Source organism: Heptranchias perlo, unplaced genomic scaffold (genome assembly GCF_035084215.1).
Source record: "Heptranchias perlo isolate sHepPer1 unplaced genomic scaffold, sHepPer1.hap1 HAP1_SCAFFOLD_62, whole genome shotgun sequence".
Classification (NCBI taxonomy): domain Eukaryota; kingdom Metazoa; phylum Chordata; class Chondrichthyes; order Hexanchiformes; family Hexanchidae; genus Heptranchias; species Heptranchias perlo.
In genome coordinates, this window is record NW_027139644.1 from 3660266 (window position 1) to 3672482 (window position 12217).

General features: G+C 46.3%; 1 protein-coding gene and 1 long non-coding RNA gene across 5 annotated transcripts in view; one reads left to right on the forward strand and one right to left on the reverse strand.

The window, feature by feature from the left end:
- LOC137317431 (uncharacterized) overlaps window positions 1-9712 on the reverse strand; it is a 30858-nt gene extending 21146 nt beyond the window's left edge. The window contains exons 1-3 of one of the 4 annotated variants that reach the window (XM_067980780.1): window positions 9258-9712; window positions 6499-6665; window positions 2999-3165 (exon numbers count right to left, since the gene is read on the reverse strand). The gene's annotated coding sequence lies outside the window, so the exon portion shown is untranslated. The other 3 variants (XM_067980776.1, XM_067980778.1, XM_067980777.1) reach the window with 3 other exon arrangements.
- Window positions 1827-6880, forward strand: LOC137317434 (uncharacterized). The gene is made up of 3 exons (XR_010961703.1): window positions 1827-2340; window positions 5252-5762; window positions 6461-6880. It is a non-coding gene; the product is annotated as an uncharacterized lncRNA (long non-coding RNA).
- Window positions 9713-12217: the final 2505 nt, after the last annotated feature.

A 12217-nucleotide genomic window follows, 5' to 3' on the forward strand; every position in this document is an offset into this window, starting at 1 on the left:
ACATTTCCCTCCCTCCACTCTCACTCACATCACTTTCACTGCACCCTCAATTACATTTCCCTCCCTCCACCCTGACTCACACATCTCCCTCCTTATCCTACACCCACACATACACTCCTTCCGCAACACTCACTCACACATTCGCCTCCCTCCACCATCACTGTCACATCCCCCTCCCTCCACCCTCACTGTCACATCCCCCTCCCTCCACACTCACATCCCACAACCTCCACCCTCACTCACATATCCCCCTGTCTGCACCCTCACTCACATCCACCTCCCTCCACCATCACGCAAATCCCCCTCCCTGCACCCTCAACCACACATCCCGCTCAGTCCACCGATACTCACACATCACCTTTACTCCACTCTCACTCACACATCGCCCTCCGTCCATCCTCACTCACATATCACCCTCCTTCCACCCTCACTTGCACATCCCAAACACACAACCCTCATTCACATGCATCTCCCTCCACCTTATCTCACACTCCCTACCCTCAGTGACATCCCACACCCTCTAACATCACTCACACATCCAACTCGTTCCACCGTCACTCATACATCCCACTCCATCCAACCTCACTCACACCTCCCTCCCTCCCCCTCACATCGCTCTACATCCAACATCACTCACATCCCCCTCTCTCAACCCTCAATCACACATCCTCCTCAATCCACAGTTAATCACACATTCACCTCCCTCCACCCTCACTCACATCCATCTCCCTCCAGCCTCACTCACATATCACCACCTCCATCACTCACACAGCCTCCTCGCTCCACCCTCACTCACGTCACCCACCCTCCACCCTCAATCACATGTCCTCCAGCCTCAAACGTCACTCACACATACACCTCCCAAGAACCACACTCCCTCCCCCAGTCCCAGTCACTCCCCGCACGGTCTGAACCTGATCCCGCTCCCTCCCTCCCCCAGTCCCAGACACTCCCTGCACAGTCTGATCCTGATCCACCTCCCTCCCTCCCACAGTCCCAGACACTCCCGGCACTGTCTGATACTGATCCCCCTCCCTGCCACCCCCAGTCCCACACACTCCCCGCACGGTCTGATCCTGATCCCCCTCCATCCCTCCCCCAGTCCCAGACACTCCCCGCACGGTCTGATCCTGATCCCCCTCCCTCCCCCAGTCCCAGACACTCCCCGCACGGTCTGATCCTGATCCCGCTCCCTCTCTCCCCCAGTCCCAGACACTCCCTGCACAGTCTGATCCTGATCCCTCTGCCTCCCCAGTCTCATACACTCTCCGCACAGTCTGATCCTGATCCCCCTCCCTCCCCAGTCCCAGACACTCCCCGCATGGTCTGATCCTGATCCCCCTCCCTCCCTCCCCCAGTCCCTGACACTCCCCGCACAGTCTGATCCTGATCCCCCTCCCTCCCTCCCACAGTCCCAGACACTCCCCGCACGGTCTGACCCTGATCCCCCTCGCTCCCCAGTCCCAGACACTCCCCGCATGGTCTGATCCTGATCCCCCTCCCTCCCTCCCCCAGTCCCACACACTCCCCGCACGGTCTGATCCTGATCCCCCTCCCTCCCTCCCCCAGTCCCAGACACTCCCCGCACGGTCTGATCCTGATCCCCCTCCCTCCCCAGTCCCAGACACTCTCCGCACAGTCTGATCCTGATCCCCTTCCCTCCCTTTCGGATATAAATTTGAACCAACGCCTCTTGTACTGAGATCTGACAGATTGTTACCCTGGCAACAGAGGAAATCATTCAACGAAAATAACGAAACGGAAATAACAAAAACCACCATCGTATTGGGAGTTTAGTTCAGATGAAGATTAACCCTAAACATTCAGACACTTCTTCGAACCATGAAGCTGCGATTCCAATAACGGATTTTTTTACACCACAAGACCGGATAGTGGGGATTTAGTGAATTCACTATCAGTGCCAGCCCTACAGAACATTAAGCAGCACCGCATCTACAGAAGGACATGGATAAAACAGTCACATTATTAAAAACAGACCCTGTCTGCTCTGAAAATCTGATTGTCTTGAACCATCTAAACCTGTAACTGTTAACAGTGACCGTTTAAATTACTGCCACAATATTGGATTCGAGAGCGAAACATCTGATCGTCACATTCTTTATACATCTGGAATGTTACAAAATTTGGATAAGCGTCATTTCGGCAAACTCCAGTTAGTGTTTAAAGGGCTGAAAGACAGTGTTTATATTTTCTGCTAAAAGCAGGTCCCCATAATAATTGTGTTGAAAGAGCACGGAAATGAATCCAGATTGTATGTGGAAAAAAATCACTCTCAGTTTAATAGAAAGAACCCTAGGCCGAGGCCGGGAGCTGGATCAGGTGATCACCCAGAACATTTATTCTGACAACACACAAAATAATCAATTGGAAGAAATTTGACAAATCATTATCAGAATAAGATTTACGTATCATTTTATCACCAGTTTATATTTAAATTATCATTTAATTCAACCGTAATTGTGAAATGCAGAAATAGATTTACGAATACGAAATAACATTAAGTAAAACTCAGTTTCCAGTGCAGAATTGTAAGATGATTGATTTTGATAGTTGGATATGAAATATATTTGAATTCAATAACACTGTCTGGTACTACCTGAACACACAGCCTAATATCGATATTATCGGGGCCATGAAGGTGGTGTCTTTCCGAGTTGGTGCTGGGTCGGGGTGGGGGTGGAGGGTGGCGGGGAGGGGGTGGAGGCACTGTATATCTGCTGGGCTCTGCCTCAGAATGGAGTCACCTCTTAGATCAAACCCCTTCACTCTAAAACACACACAAGATTCATTTGTAACTGTGTGTTTTGAGACAGAAACATCTCATTTCACGTTTCTTTACACGGCCTCATGCTGGATAATTGTACTCGGTGATCAGACTCTCCCAGTCTCATTCTCACCATTTCCCCCCTTACCTTGTAACCTTTGTGGGCTATCTACAGGACCAGTGTTTATCTGAGGAAATGGGACTTTCTCTTACCTTTCTCCCCATTCGATCGATGGAAGCTCTTTGAATCGGAAGGGTTGTCTCTGGTTGCTGCTCTCACAATCATGTGCTGGTTCACCTGCTGTTGCTCCTCAGTCGACAATCCCTGTATACTTCCAGCTGTGGACTTTTCTCAATCACTCGGCCATTCACCGGGTGCTCTAATTATGACAGGGCAGAAAATGAGACCAATATTGATGGTGTGAAGGAGAATGTAATATACAGTTGCCCTCTAATGTTGAATTAAAATAAAAGTAATTGAAACTTAAACAATTGAAAAACTATAAATATTTGATTGAATAAACACTGTTTGATGAACTCTGTTCCCACATTCCATGTCTCTTTACCACTCCGACCACAATATGTGATCGTTTCATTCTCCAGCCCCAGTTCGAGACAATTCCTTCTCCATGCCCCACCCCTGTTTTTAGGATCACATTTGCTATTTGTGAATCAGTGAACATTCCTTTATATTTTCTGGCTGAACTCCATCCAGGGGCCAGACTCCTATTTTCCAAGTGCATTTGAATGGCATCATCGACAAACAGGGAGAGTTGATAGGACAATATCCTCAGTGACATGGTTCTACCCTCAGAAGGCAGCTGTACTGCCCCAACATCGTGACTGGGAAGTGGGACTATTGTAGTGAGTTCACTTCACTGAATATTTACACAAAATAGCATAACATGGGACGGATTTATCACAGAAAGAAGAGCTGTCCCCTGCTGTGAGTGTTACTGTTTAGTGTGGACACTCCGATGAGTAAAAGTCCTGTTGACAGTTGTGGAGTGGGTTTCCAACCGTCTTGAATTGACAATTCCTGACTCAGAGGCTGGGTGTGTCTCCAGTTAGCTGCAAATTCCAAAGTTTTGGCATGTGGGTGTGGGAACGTTTGTAACTACAAGTGAGACATTATAATAAGAATATTTAACTGTCAAATAGGTATTAACTGTAATAACAACACCTCAGTGTGGGAATGTGGAGGGAACGTTGACCATATTTAAGAGAACAAGAGAAAATAAAAGCTCTCAGCAATTAATTTTTTTCTATTTTGCTAAAAATGGTCATTCATGTAGACAACTGTACAACAGGTTACATCTCATTCTCATGGCTGTAATAAAATATCTCTGTTTAGAGAAAATCAGGATTAGTAATCAAATGATTTAAAGTAGAATGTGTAATGAAATATGGCCCACTCTTAGTTTTAGGATAAATCAAATCACTAAAAATATCAATAGTTGCTGGCGAATTGGAGTTGAAAGATTTACCAGGGCCACACTCCAGACACAATGGATGTGACCGAGGGACACACACTTCAGCTGGAAAAGAAAATCCCACTGAAAGGCCACAGCTTTTTATCCCAATAAACTGCACGTTTTACAAACTCTATGTTTCAGGCTTCAGATCTATATCGTTTGGACAAGATGTAAACAACTTTTCACGGAAAAATGTAACGGTTTTAAAACCACCCCATTAAAGGACACGATCCCTTCCCTCTCTGCGTGTTGCCAGAAGATATGTTCTATAAATGGGGAAGTTTAGTTCAATAAGTTACTCGGAGTTCAACTACAGAAACCTTCTTTACTGATCAGTGCAAAACTGTTTTGCAGTTTTCCAAACTTTCCTTTCAGATCATAAACAGAAAAAACAGATGACTAGTTTTGAGAATTGTTCAGCTTAAACTGGAAGTTTAGAAATGTAATATCTAGAGAACAGTAACAAATCAGGCCATACATTTCAGTTTGAAATATTTGGTGAAATGTCAAAGTGTTAATAAAAAATCCTTACTGCGTAACATTTGCCTAAATTAAAGTAATGAGGAATTATGAATTTAAATCTACTGATATAAGATTTCTGAAATATATAACAGAACACTTAAAAGGTTATTGAATATTATAATCAGCAAAGGCAACAGTGCTCAATGTTACACTAAAAATATATAGATAGGAGTTTACACTGAATGTTTCATGGTCTGAATATATCGATAGGAGTTTACATTGAATGTTTTATGGTCTGAATATATCGATAGGAGTTTGCACTGAATGTTTCATGGTCTAAATATATAGATAGGCGTTTACACTGAATGTTTCATGGTCAGAATATATCGATAGGAGTTTACACTGAATGTTTCATGGTCTGAATATATTGATAGGAGTTCAAAATGAATGTTTCATGGTCTTTCGGATATAAATTGGAACCAACGCCTCTTGTACTGAGATCTGACAGATTGTTTCCCTGGCAATACAGGAAATCACTCAACGAAAATAACTCAACCGGAAATAACAAAAACCACCATCACGTGCTTGGAGTTCAGTTAAGATGAAGATTAACCCTAAACTTTCAGACACTTTTTCTACCCATGAAGCTGCGATTCCAGTAACGGATTTTTTACACCACAAGACCGGATACTGGGGATTTACTGAATTCACCATCAGTTCGAGCTTCTCAGAAAATTAAGCAGCACCGCATCGACAGAAGGACATGGATAAAATAGTCACATTGTTAAAAACAGACCCCGTCTGCTCTGTAAATCTGATTGTCTTAAGCCATCTAAACCTGTAACAGTTAACAGGGACCATTCAAATTACTGCCACAATACTGAATTCGATGGCAAAACATCTGATCGCCACATTCTTTGTACATCTGGAATGTTACAAAATTTGGACCAACCACATTTCTGGAACCTCCAGTTAGTGTTAAAAGGGATGAAAGTCGGTGTTTATATTTTCTGCCAGAAGCAGGTCCCCATAATAATCAGGTAATTGTATTGAAAGTGCACGGAAATGAATCTAGATTGTATCTGGAAAAACATCGCTTTCAGTTGAATAAAAAGAACCCTCGGCCGAGGCCGGGAGCTGGATCAGGTGATCACCCGGAACATTTATTCTGACAACACAAAAGATAATCAAATGGAAAAATTTTACAAATCAATATTAGAATACAATTTACGTATTATTTTATCACCAATTTATATTTAAATTATCATTTATTTCAACTCCAATTGTGATATCCAGAAATAGATTTACTGATGGGAAATAACATTAAGTAAAACCCACCAACCAGTTCAGAATTGTAAGAGGACTGATTTTGATATTTGGATTTGAAATATATTTGAATTCGGTAACAGTGTTTGCTACTGCATTAACATACAGTGTAATATCGATATTATCGGGGCGATAATGGTGGGTTATTTCCGAGTTGGTGCTGGGGGCGGGGAGACACAGTATATCTGCTGGGCTCTGCCTCAGAATGGAGTCACCTCTTAAATCAAACCCCTTCACTCTAAAATACAAACAAGATTAATTTGTGACTGTGTGTTTTGAGACAGAAACTGATCTCACTTCACATTTCATTGCACGGCCTCATGCTGGATAATTGTACTCGGTGATCAGACTCTCCCAGTCTCATTCTCAACATTTTCCCCCATACCTTGTAACCTTTGTGGACTGTCTACAGGACCAGTGTTTATCTGAGGAAATGGGACTTTCTCTTACCTTTCTCCCCAGTCGAACTTTGGAAGCTCTTTGAATCGGAAGGGTTCTCTCTGGTTGTTGCTCTCACAATCCTGTGCTGTTTAACATGCTGTTGTTCATCAGTCTACAATCCCTGTTTACTTCCAGCTGTGGACTTTTCTCAATCACTCCGTCATTCCCCTGGAGATCTAATTATGGCAGGGGAGAAAATGAGACCAATATTGACGATGTGAAGTCGAATGCAAAATACACTTTTCCTTTAATATTGAATTAAAATAAAAGGAATTGAATCTGAAACGATTGAATATCAAATATTTGATTGAATAAACACACTGTTTGATGAACTCTGTTCCCACATTCCATGTCTCTTTACCACCCCGACCACAATATTTGATCGTTTCATTGCCCAGCCACAATTAGAGGCAATTCCTTCTCCATGTGCTGCCCCTGTTTTTAGGATCACATTTGCTATTTGTGAATCAGTGGCCATTCCTTTATATTTTCTGGCTGAACTTCATCGAGGGGCCAGACTCCTAGTTTCCAAGTGTATTTTAGTGGCATCATCGACAAACAGGGAGAGTTGATGGGACAATATCCTCAGCGACATGGTTCTACCCACAGAAGGCAGCTGTACTGCCCCAACACCGTAACTGGGAAGTGTCACTATTGTAGAGAGTTCACTTCACTGAATAATTATATAACATAACATGGGACTGATTTATCACAGAAAGAAGGGGTTTCCCTTGCTGTGAGTGTTACTGTTTAGTGTGGACACTCCGATGAGTAAAAGTCCTGTTGACAGTTGTGGAGTGGGTTTCTAACCGTCTTGAATTGACATTTCCTGACTCAGAGACTGGATGTGTCTCCAGTTAGCTGCAAATTCCAAAGTGCTGGTATGTGGGGGTGGGGACGGAACGTTTGTAACGACAAGTGAGACATTTTAATAAGAATACTTTACCGTCAAATAGATATTAACTATAATAACAACACCTCAGTGTGGGAATGTGGAGGGAACTTTGACCATATTTAAGAGAACAAGAGAAAATAGAAGCTCTCAGCAATTAACTTGTTTCTATTTTGCTATAAATGGTCATTGATGTACACAACTGGACGATAGATTACAACTCATTCACATGCCTGTAATAAAATATCTCTGATCAGAGAAAATCAGGATCAGGAAGTGAATGATTTGAAGTAGAATGTGTAAACAAATATGGCCTACTCTTAGTTTTAGGATAAATAAAATCACTATCTCCAAAAATATCAGTAGTTGATGGGGAATTGGAGTTGAAAGATTTCTCGGGGCCACTCTCCAAACACAATGGATATGATCGAAGGACTCACACTTTAGTGAGGGCACGGTGTCACCAAAGGATGACGTTGTACCGTGCCTGACACAACGGGGCGGGGAGGGCACTGTGTTACCACAGGATGACAGTTTACTGTTCCTTACACAAGAGGCGGGGCAGGCACTCGAGGGCACCGACCCCAAACGATGGCAGTGCACCATATGAGAGAGAGAGGAGGCGTGTGTACATCAGTCAGTGACTCTGTGTGTGTTTCATAGAGAGAGATAGGGGAAGTGCTTACTTATCTATATCAATGAATGAATCTGAATGTGTATGTGTGCATATGAGAGAGAGGGAGAGCGAAACAGATTTTATCAGTGGGCAACTGAGGATTGTGTGAGTATGAGAGAGAGAATGGATGCCTCTGTATAACTGTGAGACTCTGAATGTGTGTTTATGTGAGGGAGCCAGATACATAGTGTATCAGTGAACAACTGAGTGAGTGCGTGTGTATGAGAGAGACAAAGAGAGAGAGGGAGGATGCATCTGTATATCTGAGTGACTCTGAGCAGGTGTGTGGTAATGTGATGGAGGGAGACACAAAGTGTATCAGTAAGGGACTGACTGAGTGTGTGCGTATGTGAGAGGCAGAGAGAGGAGAGAGAAAGAGAAAATGGATCTGTTTTTCTGAGTGACTCTGAGCAGGTGCGTGCATATGTGATGGAGGGAGACACACAGTGTATCAGTGAGGGACTGACTGAATGTGTGCGTATGTGAGAGGAAGAGAGAGAGAGAGAGAGAGAGAGAGAAAATGGCTCTCCATATCTGAGTGAGTATGCGCATCAGAGAGGGAGACAGAGGATGCCTCTGTATATAAGTGAGTGAGTCAGTACCTGTGTGTATTTTCTGTTGGGGAGAAGCAGCAGGATGATGAAATCTAACCTTTAACCATCAACCAATTCTAAAATCCTACACAGACAGGCATTTAACAAGTTAAATTGCCAGAAGACACGTGCCCATATCAAACGTTGAATCAGACATAGCAAGGGCAGACAACGTGAAAAGTGCAAAAACCTCTTTCTCTTATCGATAAAAAGTTGGAGGATGTGAGTTCCCACAAATGGAAACCGTTCGCCTCTGTCTCTGCAAGTTTCAGCATGTTGCTTTTAATTTGTGTCACTCAGGGGCAGACATTTTGAGACGCACTCAGTTCCCCCTTCAATTTGTTTTTTTTTACCAGAAGGTTTATTCAATCCCACTGTGTTCTGATTAAAGTAGCTCTGGGTTTCAATTCGACCCTAACATTCACCTGAGAATAATGGGATCACCCGCATTTGGTGTTGATTCATTCTCTGCATAAGGTTTTATCTTTAATTCTGATCACCATCTGGTTTCTACCCAGAACCGTGTGTGCGACGAGCTGTGCACTTAATGTAGAAATGTGTTTCCTTCGAAATAATCCCCCACTCTGAGACATTCTCAGTCACTCACCCAATTCATCCATTGAAAAGACTGAAGCGACATGAGATCCGGTCCGCACGGCTCCTGTCCCCAGTCAGGACTCTGATACTCGGAGATTCGGCTGATCTCCCCGCCTTGCTCTCCCTGTCCCCAGTTAAGACTCTGATACTCGGGGATTCGGCTGATCTCCCCGCCTTGCTCTCCCTGTCCCCAGTCAGGACTCTGATACTCGGAGATTCGGCTGATCTCCCCGCCTTGCTCTCCCTGTCCCCAGTTAAGACTCTGATACTCGGGGATTCGGCTGATCTCCCCGCCTTGCTCTCCCGGTCACCAGTGAAGACGCTGATACTCGGTGATTCGGCTGATCTCCCCGCCTTGCTCTCCCTGTCCCCAGTCAGGACTCTGGTACTCGGGGATTTGGCTAATCTCCCCTCTTTGCTGTCCGCTCGACACAATCTGAGTGGAGCCTCCAGGAAGTGTCAGCGCACATCAACCTCGCTGTCACCTCTTCCGCTAAATGTTACTGACATACAAAGTTCGTGTGGGGCAAAACCCGAAACCTCGGGTTCCCTTTACTCGTCCTACCAGCTGATTCACGTGGGTTTGATGCGGGTTAAGTTTTCTATTAAATGCTCAAATGATGTAAATGCTTCGATTTACAATCACCCCATTGATTTGAATCAAACTGCACAGAAGGAGGCCATTCGGCCCCTGGTGTCTGTGCTGGCTCTTTGAAAGAGCGATCCATTTAGTCCCGCTCCCCTGCACTTTCCCCATGGCCCTGCAAACTTTCTCCTTTACAATTATTGATCCGATTCTATTTTGAACATCACTAAACTGCTTTATTTCACGGGGACCGACTGGACAGAGAGAGCATCAGTTATACACTGAGTCATTGGGGTAGATTTTAAACACGAATCTGCTTCCACCGCCCTTTCAGGTATTCGGTTCCAGATCAGAACAACTCACTGCGTAAAGAAAATTCCACTCATCTCCCCCTGGCTTCTTTGCCAATTATCATCAATCTGCGCCCTCTGGTTACCGACCCTCCTGCCAGTGGAAACAGTTTCTCCCTATCTACCCTATCAAAACTCCTCGATTAAATCTCCCCTTATCCTGCTCCAAGGAGAACAACCCCAGCTTCTCCAGTTTCGCTACATAACTGAAGTCCATCATCGCCTGGTACGGTTCTGGGAAATCCTTTCTGCATCCTCTCCAAGTAAGGAACAACCACCTCCCCTCTAATTTGTAGGGAAGTCTATGGTCTTGGACGCTCTTACACGCTGAATGGGGTGAAATTGAACATGGGCGTGGACGAAAAAGAGGCGGTTTCTCATGGCTGACCCGTTATACAGTCCCATTGAATTCAATACAGCTCAATATCAGGTGTGTGGTGTAAGTGGCGGGAAAAGCGATTCCGAATATTTTACGCCCGCTGCCAGTGTCCAATTTTACCCCCAATGATTTGGACCCTCCCGTGTTGTGAAAACAGGAGTATAAAAAACAAACAACAACAGTGAGGGCCAGACTCAGAAAATTAGGTTGCAGGATAGTTGCTGGAAATTAATGTTATTGAAGTCTCTGTCGTTCTCCCTCTTCCCCCCCATCCCACCCATCACTGATTAATGTAAGGGGCTCCCTCTCATTCTCCCTTTCCCCCACCCCACGCCCTTCACTGATCAAAGTAACGGGCTCTCTGTCATTTTCCCTCTCCCCACTCCTCCTTGCGACCATCCGATGATCGGGGGCGGCGCGGCTGGTCATGCGCGCTGCGGACTCGGCAGCAATAAACGCCCTCTCCCCCCGCCACCACAGACTCGGTCCATGCCATTGGGTCAAACCTGATTGACATCTCTGTCCAATAATCAGGTGCCCGGCCCAGCCCACGAACACCGCCCCACACCCGCACAGGGGTCACGTGGCTCCTGATTTTTAAACGCGTGCGGCGGTTTAAGCTGTCATGTGTGTCGTTAGTAACACGGCAACAGCGCGAGTGTGACGTGTGTCGAGGGGCGTGGTCGCGAGGTGACTGATGGGAGCGTTCAGGGGTCTGGAGAAGATCAAACGGTCCCCATCCACCGCCATCATCTCAATCCACCGCCATCCTCCCCCTGGAGAAGATCAAACGGTCCCCATCCACCGCCATCATCTCAATCCACCGCCATCCTCCCCCTGGAGAGGATCAACCGGTCCTCATCCACCGCCATCATCTCAATCCACCGCCATCCTCCCCCTGGAGAAGATCAACCGGTCCCCATCCACCGCCATCATCTCAATCCACCGCCATCCTCCCCCTGGAGAAGATCAACCGGTCCCCATTCACCGCCATCATCTCAATCCACCGCCATCCTCCCCCTGGAGAGGATCAACCGGTCCCCATCCACCGCCATCATCTCAATCCACCGCCATCCTCCCCCTGGAGAGGATCAACCGGTCCCCATCCACCGCCATCATCTCAATCCACCGCCATATTCCCCCGGAGAGGATCAAACGGTCCCCATCCACCGCCATCATCTCAATCCACCGCCATCCTCCCCCTGGAGAGGATCAACCGGTCCCCATCCACCGCCATCATCTCAATCCACCGCCATCCTCCCCCTGGAGAGGATCAACCGTTCGCCATCCACCGCCATCATCTCAATCCACCGCCATCCTCCCCCTGGAGAAGATCAACCGGTCCCCATCCACCGCCATCATCTCAATCCACCGCCATCCTCCCCCTGGAGAGGATCAACCGGTCGCCATCCACCGCCATCATCTCAATCCACCGCCATCCTCCCCCTGGAGAAGATCAACCGGTCCCCATCCACCGCCATCATCTCAATCCACCGCCATCCTCCCCCTGGAGAGGATCAACCGGTCCCCATCCACCGCCATCATCTCAATCCACCGCCATCCTCCCCCTGGAGAGGATCAACCGGTCCCCATCCACCGCCATCATCTCAATCCACCGCCATCCTCCCCCTGGAGAGGATCAACCGGTCGCCATC